The sequence below is a fragment of the Phacochoerus africanus genome, chromosome 1 (genome assembly GCF_016906955.1).
Source record: "Phacochoerus africanus isolate WHEZ1 chromosome 1, ROS_Pafr_v1, whole genome shotgun sequence".
Classification (NCBI taxonomy): Eukaryota; Metazoa; Chordata; class Mammalia; order Artiodactyla; family Suidae; genus Phacochoerus; species Phacochoerus africanus.
The window spans coordinates 82,658,702-82,678,053 of record NC_062544.1 but is presented as its reverse complement, the minus strand read 5'-3'; positions in this window follow the sequence as shown (position 1 = coordinate 82,678,053).

Sequence of the window (19,352 nt, the reverse complement as noted above, 5' to 3'; positions counted from 1 at the left end):
TTGATGAAAGTTTTATAGTTCTCGGCATATAGGTCCTTTACCTCCTTGGTCAGGTGTATTCCGAGGTATTTGATTTTGTGAGGTGCAATTTTAAAAGGTATCGTATTTTTGTATTCCTTTTCGAATAGTTCATTGCTGGTATACAGAAATGCAACTGACTTCTGAATGTTAATCTTATAGCCTGCTACTTTGCTGAATTTGTTAATCAGTTCAAGTAGTTTTGGGGTTGAGTCCTTAGGGTTTTCTATGTATAGTATCATGTCATCTGCATACAGTGACAGTTTTCTCTCTTGTCTTCCTAAATGGATGCCTTTTATTTCTTTTGTTTGTCTAGTTGCTGTGGCTAGGACTTCCAAAACTATGTTGAAGAGCAGTGGTGAGAGTGGGCATCCCTGTCTTGTTCCAGATTTGAGGGAGAAGGCTTTCAGTTTTTCCCCATTGAGGATTATATTTGCTGTGGGTTTCTCATCAATGGCTTTGATTATATTCAGGGATGTTCCCTCTATACCCACTTTGGCGAGGGTCTTGATCATGAATGGATGTTGGACTTTGTCAAATGCTTTTTCTGCGTCTATTGAGATGATCATATGACTTTTGACCTTTTTTTTGGTAATGTGGTGTATGATGCTGATTGATTTGCGTATGTTGAACCATCCTTGTGAACCTGGGATGAACTGAACCTGGTCATGGTGTATACTTTTTTTGATATGTTGTTGGATTCGGTTGGCTCAGATTTTGTTGAGAATTTTTGCATCTATATTCATCAATGATATTGGGCGATAGTTTTCTTTTTTGGTGGTATCTCTGTCTGGTTTTGGAATGAGGGTGATGGTGGCATCATAGAATGTCTTTGGGAGTATTCCTTCTTCTTCAACCTTTTGAAAGAGTTTAAGGAGGATGGGCACCAATTCCTCTTTATATGTTTGATAGAATTGGCCTGTGAAGCCATCTGGTCCTGGACTTTTATTTGTAGGGAGTGATTTTATGACCTCTTCAATTTCGTTTCTAGTGATCGGTCTGTTCAGTTGGTCTGTTTCTACTTGATTCAGTTTTGGCAGGCTGTAAGATTCTAGAAAATTGTCCATTTCTTCCAGATTGTCAAACTTGTTGCCATATAGTTGTTCATAGTGTTCTCTTATGGTTTTTTGTATTTTTGCTGTATCCATTGTGATTTCTCCTTTTTCCTTTATAATTTTGGTTATTTGGGTTCTTTCTCTCCTCTTTTTAGTGAGTCTGGCCAGGGGTTTGTCAATTTTGTTTACCTTTTCAAAGAACCAGCTCTTGGTTTCATTGATTTTCTCTGTTGTTTTTTGAGTCTCTATTTGATTGATTTCTTCTTTGATCTTTATAATTTCCTTCCTTCTGCTGACTTTAGGACTTTTTTGTTCTTCTTTTTCTAATTCATTTAGGTGGAGGGTTAAGTTGTCCATTTGGGATCTTTCTTCTCTTTTGAGAAAGGCCTGTATTGCTATAAATTTCCCTCTGAGCACTGCTTTCGCAGCATCCCATAGATTTTGAGCGGTTGTGTCTTCATTATCATTTGTTTCAAGGTAGTTTTTAATTTCCTTCTTGATTTCCTCATTGACCCATTGGTTTCTTAGTAGCATGTTGTTTAGTCTCCATGCAGTAGGTTTTTTCTCTTTCCTTTTCCCATGATTGGTTTCTAATTTCATGGCATTGTGGTCAGAGAAGATACTTGAGATAATTTCTATGCTCCTAAATTTATTGAGGTTAGCTTTGTGTCCCAATATGTGGTCGATTCTTGAGAATGTTCCATGAGCATTTGAGAAGAATGTGTGTTCTGCTTTTTTTGGATGTAGTGTCCTGAAGATGTCAATTAAGTCTAACTTTTCTATTGTTTCCTTTAGGATCTCTGTTGCTTTATTGGTTTTCTGTCTAGAGGATCTGTCCATTGATGTGAGGGGGGTATTAAGGTCTCCTACTTTGATTGTATTCTCATCAATATCTCCCTTTATGTCTGTTAATATTTGATGTATATATCTGGGTGCTCCTATATTTGGGGCATATATGTTGATGATAGTAACATCCTCTCCTTGGATGGATCCCTTAATCATTAAGTAGTGTCCTTCTTTGTCTTTCTTTATGTCTTTTGTTTTAAAGTCTATTTTGTCTGATATGAGCATTGCGACTCCTGCTTTTCCGTCATGTCTATTGGCATGGAATATTTTTCCTCACCCTTTCACTTTCAATCTATATGTATCTTTTGTCCTAAGGTGAGTTTCTTGTAGGCAGCATATTGAAGGTTTTTGCCTTTTTATCCACTCAGCCACTCTGTGTCTTTTGATTGGGGCGTTCAGTCCATTGACATTGAAGGTGATAATTGATAGATGATTATTTATTGCCATTTTGAACCTTGTGTTCCAGTTGATTCTATGGTTCTCCATTCTTCCTTCTTTTTTTTTTTTTGGTTGGATGGTCTCCTGTTATTATCTGCTTGAGTGTATTTTTTTTTCATTTTTTTGCAAATGCAATATTTGGTTTTGGCTTGTGGTTGCCCTGTTTTTTAAGTATGCTATCCCCTTCCCATAATTGTGTGTTTTAGCCTGGTGGTCCTGTAAGTTCAAACACTTCATTAATATATTATAATTAAGAAGAGAAACATACAAACGAGCAAACAAAAAGGGTTATTTATTTTCTAACATCTCTTGCCCACATTTTATGGTTTTGATGACTCTTTTTTATTTTTTTCTTTTTAATTTTATTTTTTTTGAAGCATGTTCATGATTAAATCTGTATGCTGGCTTATTTGAGTGACTGCTCTCTGATTTCAGTTTCCTCAGTCCTAGTTCTTCCTCTTCTTCTTCTTTTTTTTCTTTTCTTTTTTCTTCCCTTTCCTTCCTTTCTTTTTGGTTTAGAGAAGCCCTTTCAATATTCCCTTTACCCTGGGTTTTGTGTTGCTGTAGTCTTTAAGTTTTTGTTTGTTGGAAAAAATTTTCATTTCCCCTTCTATTTTAAATGATATTCTTGCTGGATAGAGTATTCTAGGTTGCATATTTTTTCCTTTTAGCACTTTAAATATCTCTTGCCATTCCCTCCTGGCCTGTAGTGTTTCTGTAGAGAAATCAGCTGATAATATTATGGAGGTTCCCTTGCAGGTTACATTCTGCTTTTCTCTTGCTGCCTTTAGGATCCTCTCTTTATCACTAACTTTCGCCATTTTTATTATGATGTGTCTTGGTGTGGGTCTATTTGGGTTCAATTTGTTTGGGGCCCTCTGTGCTTCTTGTATCTTGAACCCAGTATCCTTTAGATTTGGGAAGTTTCCATCGATAATTTCTTCAAATATATTCCATTCCCTTATCTTTTTCTACTCCTTCTGGAATTCCTATTATGCATAGATTGGCCCGCTTTATATTATCCCATAGGTCTCTTATATTGCTTTCCAGTTTTTTCATTTGATTTTCTGTCTGTTGACCGGATTGAGTGATTTCCATTATTCTATCTTCCATATCACTGATTCATTCTTCTGCATTATTCATTCTGGTTTTTACTGCCCTTAGTTCAGTTTGCATCTCTGCAAATGAATGTTCTAGTTTTTCTTGGCTCCTCCTTATATTTTCTAGTTCCTTTCTGAGGGTATCTGCACTACTGTTCATATCTTCTCTTAATTCCTTCAGTATTTTCCCTATTTCTCTTTTGAACTCCAGGTCTGTCAGACTGCAGAGATCTGTTTCATTGTTGACTGTTTTAGGTGAGTTCTCCTGTTGGTTTGACTGGGGGTGGTTTCTCAGCTTCTTCATCTAGCTTGTTGTTTTCTTTCTCCTGAGGGAGTTGTACTCTCCGTGATCACGCAGTGTTTGCCTTGTCACTGCCGTGGAATATTTCCTGAGGGCTGGCGTTGTTGGTCAATCTTTTTTGAGGCAGTGTGGCTTTTCTGGAGTGTTGATGGGGCTAACAGTGTTTCTTTGAAGCAAAGGAGGACTTCCTGAGGGCAGACAGGACTGGGAGGTCCACACCATGATGGTAGCAGATTTCACTTGGTCATGCAGAGCTTGGTCTGGTGTTTTTAGGCTGTGGGGTTCTTGCAGGGGGTTGGCAGTGTTGGGCAGCTGTTACTCAGGAGTGCAGCACCCCCTGGGGGCTGGAGCAGCTATCTGGGTCACTGAGAACCTAAGAGGCTCTTCCCTAGGGCAGCCCAACTCAGAAGGACAGCCTGAGAATGTAGGCGGATCTTTTCACAGTCTGGCCAAGCTTGTTGCAGCTTTTCTGGGCTGCAGGGGCTCCTCCAGGTGGCTGGTGCTGCTGAGCAGCTATTCTGCAGGAGTGAGGCACCCGTGGGGCTTGGGTGGCTATCAGGGCCACTGGAAACCCTAGAGGCTCCTTGCCAGGGCAGCCCGACTCAGAAAGACCTTCTGAGATCTTTTCACAGCTCGGCCAAGCTTGTTGCAGCTTTTCTGGGCTGCAGGGGGTCCTGCCTGGAGCTGGCAGTCCTATGCAGCTGTTCCTCTAGAGCTTGGCACCCTCTGGGGACTTGGGCAGGTAGCAGTGCCACTGGAAATCCAAGAGGCTCTTCCCCAGGGCAGCCCGACTCAGAAAAACTGTCCGAGAATTAGGCAGATCTATTCACAGCCTGGCTAGGCTTGTTCTAGCTTTTCTGGGCTGCAGGCCTTTTCTCGGGGGCTGGTGGTGTTTGGTGCTGCTCTGCGGAAGTGTAGCCCCTCCAAAGGGCAAGCAGGCCCGTGCAGGGACAGCTCCTGCAGTGGTTGGCTTCAGGCAATTGTTGAGGCCAGCCCTCCTGGATGGCAGGCAGCCCCAGGTTCCACGAGAGCGTAGGGAGTGGCAGGGTTGGGGGGAGGGGTTGGACTGGGAAGCACAGCTTTCAGCTAGCTAGTGGGCCTGTAAGCTTGCTGTGGCGTGGGGAGTATTCTACGGGGACCCACACCTTCTTCTCTCCCCTCCCCAGCTCGGGCGCAGACCAGGCTCTTCTCCCAGGTTCCCTCTGATGCGGCTTTCCACTTCCCCGCCCCTAGAATATTGCTCCCTTCCTCTGCGACAGCTTTGTTTTCTAGTCTCCCAGGCAGTCTCTGCCCCGTCAAATGGTTTCTAGACGTCCCAAGCAGTTTCCGCTCCGCCCTGCCCCCCCAGCCCATTCTCGGGGTCTAACCTCTGGAGCCGAGGTCTCGGTGCCCAGCCCCCATCCAGGCGTCCCCTGTCCCTTTCCCGGGGACTAACCTCTGGAGCCGAGGATTTGGTGCCCAGCCCCCACCCAGGCATCTCAATTTTTGGTGACTGTGCCTGTAGTTCAGATGGTGCATTCGGTTCTTGATCGGCTTTTCCGTACTCCAACTTACTGCTACACTCTTCTCTGCATCTGGAGATTCCTCCGGTTCGTTTGATCTTTCCCCCGTGTAGGTGACTTTCCAGGGTGCGGGATCCCTTTCTCCTCTGCAGTTCCCTTTTGGGAGTGCCCGTCCCGCTCGGATTCACCTTCTCTCACTCTCCTCTTTTCTCCCGTTCTGCCCAGTAATGTCACGAACTTCTTGCTGTTATTGGAGTTTAGGTTCCTCTGCCAGCGATTGGTTGCTGTTCTTTGTGAGTCATTTATTCTGTAGATGTGCTTTTTTTGTTGTGTTTGTGGGAGAGGGTGAGCGTGTCCCCCTACTCCTCCACCATCTTGTCCTCTCCCTGATGACTATCTTTAGTGTTTTACTTGAGTTGATTTTTCTTTGTTTGTGCATCAACTGCAGATTTTTGGTTTGCAGGTATTCTGAAGTTTTGATATAACAGTCTAGATGTATATCAGATTGTTTTAAGTTGTTGTTCTCTTAATTGCAAGTTCATCTGCAGTGTCCTGCATTTGCACCCACCTCTTCTCATGATTTCTTATTTTGGTGGTATAATTGTGCATGGATGATTTCGTATCTTTACTGTATATATACCTTTCCTGGTGAGCCTTGTCATTTGTGGAATTTTTGTTTCCTGTTGCTGTCTTTTCTTTTCTGCCTAGAGAAGTTCCTTTAGTATTTGTTGTAACACTGGTTTAGTGTTGCTGAATTCTCTCAGCTTTTGCCTATCTGTGAAGGTTTTGCTTTCTCCTTCAAATCTGAATGAGAGCCTTGCTGGGTAGAGTAATCTTGGTTGGAGGTTTTTTCCTTTCATCACGTTAAGTATATCATGCCACTCTCTTCTGGCCTGCAGAGTTTCTGCTTAAAAATCTGCAGAAAACCTTATTGGGGTTCCCTTGTATGTTATTTGTTTCTTTTCCCTAGCTGCTTTCAATATGTTCTCTTTGTCTCTAATTTTGGTCAGTTTGATTAACATGTGTCTCCGGATGTTCTTCCTTGGGTTTATTTTATATGGTGCTCATTGAACTTGCTGGATTTGAGTGAGTGGTTCCTTTCCCATGTTAGGGAAGTTTTTGGCTATTATTTATTTGAATCTTTTTTTTCTGTCCCTTTCTCTCTCTCTTCTCCTTCTGGCACCCCTATAATACGGATGTTGGTGTGTTTAATGTTGTCCCAGAGTTCTCTGAGATTCTCTTCATTTGTTTTCAATCTTTTTTCTCTTTTCTGTTCCACATCTGTGATTTCCACTAATCTGTCCTCGACTTCATTCATTCTTCTGCCTCCTGTATTCTGCTGCCTCCTGTATTCTGCTATTAGCTGCTTCTAGTGAATTTTCATTTCAATTATTGTATTTTGCATCTATCCTTTTTTAGGTTTTATATCTTGTATCTCTTTGATCAGTGTTTCCTGTAAATTATCCATCTTTGCCTCCAGTTTATTTCCAATGTCTTGCATCATCTTCAACATCAATGGTCTAAAGTCTTTTTCCTGGAGGCTAAGAATCTCCTGATCACTTAACTGTTTTTCTGTTTTGTTTTTTTTTCTTTCTCCCTCATCTGAGTTATAGTTCTCTGTCTTTTCACTTTTATATGTTTTTGGTGTGGTGACCTTTTTACAAATAATAGGATTGTAGCCTCTCTTACTTCTGGTGTCTGCCCCCCTTGTGGCTGAAGTCTGTATGGGGGCTTGCTGCAGGCTTCCTGATGGGACGGGCTGATGCCTGCCCACTGGTAGGTGGTGCTGTTTCTAATCCCTCTGGTGGGTGGGGCTTAGTCTCTGGATGGGATTAGAGGTGGCTTTGTGCCTAGGGGGTCTTTAGGTAGCCTGTTTACTGAGGGGTGCAGTTATCCCACCTGGATTGTTATTTGGCCTGGGGCTTCTCTGCACTGATGGGTGGGGCCAGATTTTCCAAAAAGGCTACCTCCAGAGAAAGGCACATGATGAATGTTTTCAAGAGATTTGCTTCCTGAACAACAAGCCACATTCACCCCTGTTTTCCCAGGAGGTCCTCCAAGAACTGCAGTCAGGTCAGACCCAGATTTCTATGGAGACTTTGCTTTACCCTGGGACTCAGTGCTTGTTAAAGTCTGTGTGTGCCTTTTAAGAATGGTGTCTCTGTTTCCCCCAGTCCCTTGGAGCTCCAGTGCACAAGCCCCACTGGCCTTCAATGCCAGATGTTCTGGGGGCTCTTTCTCCCAGTGCCGGATACCCACATGTGGGAATTTAATGTGGGGCTGAGAACTCTCACTCCTGTGGGTGAGTCTCTGTGAACCAGTTAGTTTCCAGTCCGTGGGGCTTTTCACCTGGGAGGTATGGGGTTGCTTATATGGCATAATTGTCCCTCCTACCACTTGATGTGGCCTTCTCTTTGTCTTCTGGAGTAGGATATATTTTTGAAAGTTTCTGGTCCATTTGCTTGAAGATTTCTCAGCATTTGGTTGTAAATTTTATTGTTTTTAGGAGAGAAGTTGAGCTCCATTCTTTGTATTCTGCTATCTTAATCCCATCTCCTTAAGCATCTATCTGGTTTTTGTATCAGAGTACATAATGCATAAAATTGGTGGTCTCCTAAATTAATTTGGGAGTGTTTCCTCTGTTCATTTTCTTTTGGGGGGGGAACAGTTTGAGAAGGCAAGTTTGAGAAGGAATATTCATCTGTGAAGCCATCCAGTTCTGGACTTTTGTTCGTTGGGAAATTTTTTCAATTATTGATTCAATTTCAATATTAGTAATTTGTTCAGATGATGTGTTTTTCCCTGAGTCAGTCTTGGAGAAGTGTATATTCCTAGGAATTTATCCATTTCTTCTAGTTTGTTCAAACTATTGGCATATGACTCTTCATAATATTCTTTTATGATTGTACTTATGTGATATTGGTTGTGATTACTCTTTTTTAATTCCTCTATTTTCTTAATGTGCCTAGATAAAAACTTGTGAATTTTGTTCATCTTTTAAAAAACCAGCTCTTGGTTTCATTGCTCTTTCAAATTTTTTTTTGTCTCTATCTTATTTATTTTTGTTCTGATCTTTATAATTTTCTTCAATTTGTTGACATTGTTCTTTATTCTTTTTCTAATAACTTTAGATGGTAGGTTAAGTTATTTATTTGAGATTTTTCTTGTTTCTTGAGATAGGCCTGTACTGCTATGAATTTCCCTCTTGGAACAGCTTTTGCAATTGATTTTGGAAAGTTGTATTTTTATTTTCATTTGTCTTAGGTATTTTCTGGTTTCCTCTTTGTTTTTTTCATTGTGCCATTGATTTTTAGTGGCATGTTATTTAGTATCCACTTGTTTGTGTTTTCCCAATTTTTCTTTTTATAATTGATTTCTAGTTTCATACCATTGTGGCCAGACAAATGCTTAATATAATTTCTATCCTCTTAACTTTGTTGAGACCTGTTTTGTGGCCTAGTATGTGATCTATCCTGGAAATTGTTCCATGTGCACTTGAAAATAATCCATATTTTTCTGTTTTTGGATGAATGTCCTATAGATATCTACTAAGTTTGTATTATATAATATGTCATTTAATACCATTGTTTCCTTATTGATTTTCTTTCTGGATAACATGTCCATTGATGTAACTGGGATGTTAAAAACCCCTACTTAACAGTATTTTTGTTACTATACTAATACCATACTATATTATGCTAATATTGCACACACACATAAATACCATACTAATATCATATAATGAAATTATAATATTATGCCTGTTAATATCTGCTTTATATATTTAGCATTTTCTTTTTCACTTAAATAAGACCATTTAATACTTTTTGTAAAATTGGTTTAGTATTGATAAACTTTTAGTTTTTGCTTTAATGAGAAGCTCTTGATCTCTTCTTCAATTGTGAATGATAACCCTCTGTAAAGTAGCCTAGTTTGTAGTTTCTTTCCTTTTACCACTTTAAATATATTACACTACTCCCTATGGCCTGCAAAGTTTTTGCTGAAAATCAGCTGATAGCCTTATTGAGAGTTCCTTTGTATATGACTCTGTTTTTCTCTTGCTGCCTTTGAAATTCTTTTTGTCTTTATTTTTTGTCATATTTATTATTATATGACTTGGTGTGGATCTACTTTGGGTTCATCTTGTTTGGAACTCTCTGTGCTTCCTGTACCTGGATATCTGTTTCCTTTTTCAGGCTCAGAATTGTTTAAGCTATAATTTTATGGCTTTTTTTTTCCTCTTCATCTCTCTCTCCTCCTTCTGGGACCCCTTATAATGCAAATGTTAACACTCTCGATATTGTCTCAGAGGTTCTTTAAACTATTCTCATTTAAAAAATTATTTTTATTAAAGCATAGTGGATAAACTATTTTCATTTTTAAATATTTATTTTTCTTTTTGATATTCTGATTGGATGAGTTCCGTTTTTCTATCTTCCAGATTGTTCAGGCATTCTTCTGTAACCCTAATCTGCTATTAATTGCTTCTAATGGATATTTTATTTCAGTTATTTTGTTCTATAGCTCTGACTATTTATTTTTTATATTTTCTAGTTTTTTTTTGGTTACAATTCTTACTATGTTCATCTATTCTTTTCCCAGGTTCAGTTACACTCTTATTTATTACTATTGCTCTGAACTCTTTGTCAGGTAAATTATTTATCTCTGTTTAATTAGGGTTTTTCCATGTTTTTTCTTACATTTAAAACACATTCCTCTGTTTTCTCATTTTGTTTAACTTTTTCTGTCTCAACGAGTTTAGGTGAAAAATTACCAATAGTGCTCTTAAAGACATGTTTTTATGTGGAAGAGTCTACATATGCCATCAGTATGTGCAAGTGGCTTTTGTGAGAGACCTGGATCTGAAGTGAGCAAATGATGGCAGCCACAGCTTCATTCAATGGTAGAGCTGTGGTTGGAAGGACTAAAGCCAGAACCAGGTGCAATCTGGGGCTTCTTCTATGCACAGTGGTGGTCACTGACCTATGGGGGGCAGGCAGGGTCAGGGAAGGGGGGGAATGGAGCAGGAGCTCTGAGGCAGTTGGGCTTTTCCTGGATGTGATGGAAGTCTCTGCTTTTCTTGGGGTCATGGCTGGGTCCTGAGGGCTTGGAGCTGAACTTCTTGGCTGGTTTCACTTTTTCCCTTGGTTAGAGGTTGGTCAGGTCTGGAGCTGCCAGCACCACACCACTGAGCTGGTTTTGCTCTCTCCCAAGTGTGCACAGGAATGTGTGGGCAGATGATAGCTGTCTGTGCCCTAGAGCTAGTTTATCTCCTTTCTGAGTGTGTGCACTAATGTATGTGCCCTAGCAATGACTTTCTCCACCTTGGCCAGAGGCAGGTTTGGGGGTCTTCATTCCCTCCAAGTGTGCACACTCTCATTGGTAATTTCAACCTCTGCCTTGGTGAGGAGCAGTGCTGGAGCAAGAGAGGCTGAAGCAGGAGCCTAGTGTGGGTTGGGAGTGGGGGCTTGCTGGGGTGTTCCTGGCAAGCCAGTGAGAGCCACATGTAGTTTTCGATTTGCTGCTTCCTTGCTATAATTGGGAGTAAGAAAGTCTAAGCATACATTCTTCAAGAGCAGAGGCTTGGTTTCAGATAGCCCTTCAGTAAGCCCCACTGGTTTTCAAACCAACCAGAGAGGCTTGTTTCCAGTTGTTGGACCTCAGGCTTTGGATGCTCAAGCCCTTCAGACCCAAGGGAGGTTTTCTGAGCCTGTGATATCCCCCTACCTCTTCTGAGTCCTCTTCTAGGGGTGCAGTCCCTACTAGATCACTTTTACTCATTTCTTTCCAGTCTCCATGTGGATCTTTATTTACAGCCTTGACTGTAGAGGGGCCATCCTACCAGTTCCCATCTCAATTTCAGGAAAAGTCTCTTGATATGTTGTTGTAGTTATGGTTTTGATGTGTCCATGAGGGGAGGGGAGCCCAGCTTTCTTGTGATCTGCCATTTTTATCTCCTCTTTCAAAGATTGGATTTCTAAATGGAATACCAAGACTGGGCCATTCCCACTGAAAGATCACTTTCTTTGATTTTTATGAAGTTCATACTGAATGCTTTATCTTTGCTTGGTACTTGGTTGCTTTAGGGGAGTTTGTTCATTGAGAGTGCTTTGATTACAAGCTCAAAGATAAGACAAATGCTTTGGCATTGAACTCAGGACCCTCCCTCTCAAGTCTCTGGCTATTCAAGTGAATAGCTAGCTGATTGATTTCCCCACACTCTCTTGTTGATTTCCCAACTCTCCCTTGACATTCTTGCTCTGAACCATTTTAGCCTTTGCTTGGGTTATCTTTTATGCCTGAAATGCCTCCTTCTGTCTTTTCCTCAAACAATGTCCTATTCCATCTTCCTCTCATCTGACATTTACCTTGTAAGGAGCGTTATTTCCCTACTGTGAAAATCTGACAATGCAAAATTTCTTCTCAAAAAAAATATTGAAAGACAGAAAACAGTTTTATTATTGAACAAACATTGAACCAGACTGTGATGTGCATCACAGGTAATCTACTATAGAGATTGCAAAGATAGAAAGAAATATCATCCTTTTATCTAGCCAAGTATATATAGCCCATGATGTACATTTTCTGGAGGGAAATAGTAATTAGCCAGGTAAGAAGACTTGATAGCACTATTTGTTATACGTGGTTCATTCCAAGTTTAATTGGTAAGAGGGCTGGCCAACTATGTTAATTTCCTCTCTCCAAAGACAAATTTTTTTGTACCTTACCACAAGAGGTAGTTTTGCAACATAGATCCAGGTGCCCTGCCAAAGTTAGTCTATTCTTCCACGGAAACTGAGAGATAGGAGTGCCATCTCCCTTGATGATTACATTTTAAAGAATGTAAGAAATCACTGAGAAAAACATTCCTAAGTTGTAAAACTGGCAAGAGACTTATTTAGCTATTAAAAATTTACATACATTTCAAAAGTGCAGAAAAATAAATTGCAAATATAAATGTTCTAAAGTAAATGATCTAAGAAAAGGGAAATGGGAGTGTCATTCCTTTTTTTTGTGCTAGGAAGATTTTTTTCTTATTGTTAATTTGTTTTTGCCCTTACAAAGTTAGACAGCCTTTCTGGTTAAAATGCTACTTCCATGGTTGGAGGTATTTGTACATGCATAATCTCTCTTCTACTGCGTCATGGCAGAAAGTCTGTCCTGTGCTTTTTGTGCTCTGGCACCTGATGTGGCCCTTGTACATTACTAGAAGTTAATTAAAATTGATTGAAGAGGGGCGGGATCAAGATGGTGGAGGAGTAAGACTTGGCACTCACCTTTTCCCACAAACACATAAAAAAAAATCCATCTACATGTATAATGATTCACACAGAACATCTACTGAATACTGGAAGAAGAACTTAAACCTCCAAAATGGGCAAGAAATTCTCCACATAACTGGATAGAACAAGAGGAAAAGAGAGAGAAAGGGGGAAGGGAATGAATAAAAGAAATCAAAGGAATCAGGATGGGACCAGGACTCCTGAGAGGAAGCTGTGAATGAGGAAAGGGACCTGCACCCTGGGAATCCATCTAATTGACAGGGAGATCAGGTGAGACAGAGGGCCCTCAAAGCCTGAGAGAAAAGCACAGCAACCAGACTGAGGAGGGCAAAGCAGAGAGAGAGCCACACAGACATCAGTGCCACTTCCTGTGACAGCACAACCTAAGATGCTCAGAAGGGGGCTGGAGGCTGAGACTCAGGCTCTGGAGTTCAATTCTGAGGAGAGAACTAGGGTTGTCTGTGTGGAGACAGAGTGAGGGGCAAGAGAGAAGTGCACCACAGGCTGAGGAGTGGAGCACCACAGCCAAGGGAACATAGGAGGAGGCTAGCCCTACAGGAGAAGCAAGCCACCATTGGTGGGGAGGGTGAGATGAGGAGGGGTAGATTGCCAGAGGAATATCTTTTTGTGTGCACATGGTGTCTCTTGGCTGCAGGGCATCTCTTGCATCAGCTACCAGTGGCAGGGTGCCTCTTGCAAGGGTTATGGGCAGCTGGGGTAAACCACCTCAGCCATCTCAAACTCCAGAGGAGGGGTGTGGCCTGCAACCACTAGGGATCTGTGAATAGGCACCACCTTTAGCCCTAGTCACCTCAGGGATTGGCATAGAGGAGGCCACTGCAGCCAAGCACCACTCATTGTTGCTCACTCCTCTGGGAATACACCCGCCCTGTTGCTGCCACTGCCAAAGACTCTGGGTGCTGCATAAACCTGCCTGAGGGTCACTGCCACTACTCATGGCTTTGCAACCAGGAGCAGCCTGTGCCACCTCCCTGCAGGTCTTTGCCACTGTGAAGGGCCCAGTAACCATGCACTGGCTTCTAGCTTCGCCCATTGCCTCAATCTCCTGGCATCACAAGCAGAAAGTATACCAGCATGAGGAAAACAGCCTGAACACACTAAGGAAAGAGACAGGAAGCATCCAAACCAAAAGCGGCCCTCATGCCAAAAAAAAACCTCTCAAAATATGCAGAGTGCTAGCCTCTAAGACTAAAGTGGTTGGTTTCCCTAAACTCACAGAATAATATAAGCAAAATTAAGAATCTCAGGAATTCTTCCTAGTTAAAAGAACAGTAAAATTCACCTGAAGGAGAAAACAATGAAACAGACCTCTGCAGTCTAACAGACACCAACTTCAAAAAGGAGATAGTGAAAATTCTGAAGGAATTAAGAGCAGATATGAATAGTAATGCAAAATAATTTAGAAAGGAACTAGTAAATATAAGGAGGAACCAAAAAATTAGAAAATTCATTTGCAGAGACACAAGCTGATTTAAAGGCACTAAAGAACAGAAGGAATAATGCAGAGGAATGAATTAGTGACTTGAAAGACAGAAAAATGAAGTCACCCTATAAGGACAGCAGACAGAAAACCAAGTGAAAAACATGAAAGCAGTATAAAAGAGCTATGTGATAACATAAAGAAGGCCAATCTACACATAATAGGGATCCCAGAAGAAGAAAAAGAAAAGGGGATTGAAAATATATTTGAATAAATTATGTCTGAAAACTTTCTAAATCTAAAGGTAACAGATATCAAGATACAGGGAGCACAGAGGGTCCCAAACCATTGAACCCAAACAGACCCACACCAAGACTTATAATAATAAAAATGGCAAGAGTTAAAGATAAAGAGAGGATTCTAAAAGCAGCAAGGGAAAAACAAAGTGTTAATTATAAGGGAAACCCCATAAGGCTATCAGCTGACTTCACAGAAACACTACAGGCCAGAAGAGAGTGGCAAGACATATCCAAAGATCTAAAAGAGAAAAAATTGCAGCCTAGAATACTTTACCCAGCAAGAATATCACTTAAAATAGAAGGAGGCTTAAAGACTTAAATAAAAGACAAGGCACCATTAAACTCCTAGAAGAGAACACAGGCAAAACATTCTCTAATATCAACCTTACAAATGTTTTCTCAGGTCAGTTGCCCAAAGCATCAGAGATAAAAGCAAAACTAAACCAATGGGACCTAATCAAATGGACAAGATTTTGCACAGCAAAGGAAACCCAAAAGAAAACAAAAAGACAACTTTCAGAATGGGAGAAAATAGTTTCAAATGATGCAACCGACAAGGGCTTTATCACTAGAATATACAAGCAACTTATACAACTCAACAGCAAAAAAGCCAACAATCCAATGGAAAAATGGGCAAAAGCCCTCAATAGACATTTCTCCAAGGAAGATGTACAGATGGCCAGCAAACACATGAAGAAATGCTCAACATCCCTGATCATTAGAGAAATGCAAATCAAAACTACCATGAGATACCACCTCACACCAGAAAGAATGGCCATCATTAATAAGTCCACAAAGAACAAGTGCTGGAGGGAGTGTGGAGAAGAGGGAACCCTCCTGCACTGTTGGTGGGAAGGTAAGCTGGTACAACCACTATGGAGAACAGTATGGAGGTACCTAAGAAAACTATACATAGAACTACCATATGACCCAGCAACCCCACTCTTGGGCATATATCCAGACAAAACTTTCCTTGAAAAAGAAACATGCACCTGCATGTTCACTGCAGCACTATTCACAATGGCCAAGACATGGAAACAACCCAAATGTCCATCAACAGACCATTGTATTAGGAAGATGTAGTATATATATACACGATGGATTACTACTCAGCCATAAAAAAGAACAAAATAATGCCATTTGCAGCAACATGGATGGAACTAGAGACTCTCCTCCTGAGTGAAGTAAGTCAGAAAGAGAAAGACAAATACCATATGATATCACTTACATCTGAATTCTAATACATGGCACAACTGAACCTTTCCACAGAAAAGAAAATCATGGACTTGGAGAATAGACTTGTGGTTGCCAAGGGGTATGGGGAGGGAGAGGGATGGATTGGGAGCTTGGGGTTGATAGAGGCAGACTCTTGCCCTTGGAATGGATTAGCAATGAGATCCTGCTGTGTAGCACTGGGAACTATGTCTAGTCGCTTATGATGAAGCATGATAATGTGAGAAAAAGGAATGTATACATATATGTGTAACTGGGTCACCACACTGTACAGTAGAAAAAAAATGTGTTCGGGAATAACAATAAAAATAATTTTTAAAAAAGTGTTCAATATCCAATGAGGGTAGGAAATTTCTGTACTCTCTTTCTCTAGATCAAGGTTCCTTTTGAAAATCCATTTTCACTTGCCAAGAGGGTGGGAATTATACCCTGTTACCCCAGTCCTGTTCTGTTTAAACTATACAAGGACTATGTCCTGGCCTCTTTTCCTGATCTCAGCTTGGCAGGACACAGCTGGAGTAGCTCATGCCTCACTAGCCAGGAGGGTTGTGAGGTGGTTTATGGTTACACCAAGACTAAAGTTTTCCTCATCTCCCCCAATGCATGACTCACTTTTCCTCAGTCTCTCACATTTCTATATAGAGTTCTTTAGCTTCAGCTCAGCTATCTCTACCCCATGCATTCACATCTGCTCCTTAATTCTTGTCACGAATATGGAAACTTGTATACTGAAGGGGATGATTTTGTTTGGTTTCAGAAAACATAAATTCCTCTGGTTGTAAGCATCCACTTTCTTAGAAGTCATTAGGATTGCGATGAATAAATAACTTTTTTCACATTTCACTCATGTGACTAAAAACTTCTGCCAACCTCTTAAGATACCCAAGCCAGAAACCTAGCAGCCAGTTCTTACACTTCTTTTCATATCACCTATAAGATATAGTTCCAAACCATAATAATTCTTTTTTCAAGTTACAACTAGACTCTAGCACTTCGTTCTATTTTCACTGTCACCACCCTTGTCCCCATCACCTCTTACCTGGATCATTGCAATAGTCTTCAGGCTGGTTCTCTACCTCTATTCTTTCCATTTTGTTATCACAAAGCAGGCATTATGCTCTATTTGAAATGTAAAGGGAATTGTGTCTCTTTCCTGCCCAAAACCTCTCAGTGATTTCTCAACGTGTTTGATAAAATCCAGACTCCAGAATAAGCCTATGTAGTACTTGACCCTGTCAACTGCTCTAAGTGTATTTTGTGCTATACTCCCACTCACCCCATGCTTTTTGTTCACTGAATTTCTTACTTAGTTTAGTGGTATTGGGACAGAGAGTGTTTGCAGACTTCCAAAGATTAGCCTAAAGCCTTAGTCTGTGCAATTTTTCTGACAGCTTGTACTTAACTATACACCGTTGACATTTCTGTATCCTCACTAAACATTTAACCTTCGATGATCATGCACCATGAGTGTAGCTTCTGCAGAGTTGTGTCTTCTCCAACTAATTGAAACTGTTCCCTATCTCTTCCAAAGTGTCAGCCCTCTTTAGCGTTTTTAAAAATCATGCATGTATTTCTTTCAGCATATTTTCTAGCTCTATAACAGTGCAAATGTATCACATATTATATGTTAAGGTATCATACAAAAATGTCTTATTTCTGCCTGGATCTCCATGGAAGAGTGTTAAACATTAAAAAAAAAACTTTTATATTTTCAGTCTTAATCTCAAAATTTTCTGAGTGATTTCTTAATGTTATATTTTTGAGGGAAACACAGCCAGGAAAGCTTAAAATCATAATTAAGCCAAAAACCTTGGTGTGTGTCCTTTTAACCACCAGAGACCCTAGAGCATGGATAGGTAGCATGGGACTTGTGTGAAAGGAATAGGAAAAAGGTCAGTTTTCAATTATCTTAGTCTTAGATAACAGACTTGAAGTGGGTAATTTGAAGAGAGTTTAATAAAAGGACCTATTACAAAGATGTAGGTAGGATAGAGGAAAATCAAGGAGAAATGGTATGGTAACTTAGGCCATTCAAACAGTATTTCTGTTGAGTCTGGGTTTATTTGTTATAGCCATTAGTCTATTCTAAAACACATGTGATCATTTATAATTTATTTAAATCTATTTTAAAATATATGTTATCTATGTATTTTCAAATTAATTTTTAAATAGATAATAAATGCACATGAATCAAAAATCACAAGGAATAAAATGTTTATGGTGTTTAGTTTCTTTCTCCCTATTCCTCAAATGCAGCCACTCTTTTTTTTTATTGAAGTGTAGTTGATTTACAATGTTGTGTTAGTTTCTGTTACAGAGATTCAATTACACATAAACACATACATGCATATATATATATTATACTCTTTCACAGATTTGTTTCTTGTATAGGTTATTACAGAATATTGAGTAGATTTCCCTGTGCTATACAGAAGGAACTTGTTGTTTCCCTCTTTTATGTATAGCAGGTTTAAAAAAATTATTTTTATTTTTGTCTTTTCAGGGCCACACCCACGACATATGGAAGTTCCTAGGCTAGGGGTTGAATTGGAGCTGTAGCTGCTGGCCTATGCCACCATCACAGCAACACTAGATCTGAGCCACATCTGTGACCTAGACCACAGCTCACGGCAATGCTGGATCCTTCACCCACTGAGCAAGGCCACTGATTGAAACTGCGTCCTCATGGATACTAGTCAGATTCGTTTTGGCTGAGCCACGATGGGACTCCTGTATAGCAGGTTTTATATGCTGATTCCAAACTCCTAACTTATCTCTCCCCACTCCCTTTCCCCTTTAGTAACCATAAGTTTGTTTTCCATGTCTGTGAGTCTATATCTGTTTCATAGATAGGTTCATTTTTTTCATATTTTAGATTCCACATATGTCATACCACATGATATTTTTCCCTGTCTGACTTACTTCACTTACTATGATAATCTCTAGATCCATTCATGTTGCTTCAAATGGCATGATTTTATTTTTTTTTATAGTGGAGTAGTATTCCATTGCGTATATGTACCACATCTTAATCCATCCATCGATGGGCATTTAGGTTGTTTCCATGTCTTGGCTATTGTGAACAGTGCTGCTATGAATATTGGGGTTCATGAATTTTATCAGATTAGAGATTTTATCTTTTCTGGATGTGTACCCATGAGTGGAACTGCTGGATCATATGGTAACTATATTTTTAGTTTATTGAGGAGTCTCCATACTGTCCTTCATAGTGGTTGCACCAATTTATATTCCCACCAACAGTGTAGGAGGTGAAGGCAACCACTCTTATTATCTCATTATGAATCTTCCAGAGATATGTTATGTATAAATAAGCAAATAAAAATAGTTATCCATTTTTTCCTTTCTTAAACACAAATTTTAGTAACATTCTAAGTGTTAATACTGATTTCTGTTCTAAGCAGTTTATATTTATTAACTCATTGACTCCTCTATAAGATATAAAATTATATATATTATAAAAATGTATATATGATATATGTTTTAACCTCAGGAACAGGAAAGATACATGACTTGTTTGAGATCACACAGCTAATAAGTACTGGGTGCAGGATTTAAACCTAGGTTATCTGAATCCAGAGTCCATCTTCTTATCAGCTATAGTGTAAAGCTTCAGAGGTAACCAGGGTTAACATAATAAATGATTTTATCCCATATATGTTATAAAGAAAGTGTTGTACTAGTGCTATTGTACTTAAGTAAGAGTTTTAACTAGGTCCCCCCCACCTGACAGCAGCTTTGCTTGCCCCATACCACCCTTCTTGTAATCTTGTAGCAACTATGTGCCTTATGTCCTTGCTAGCAGCTGGCTAGCCTAC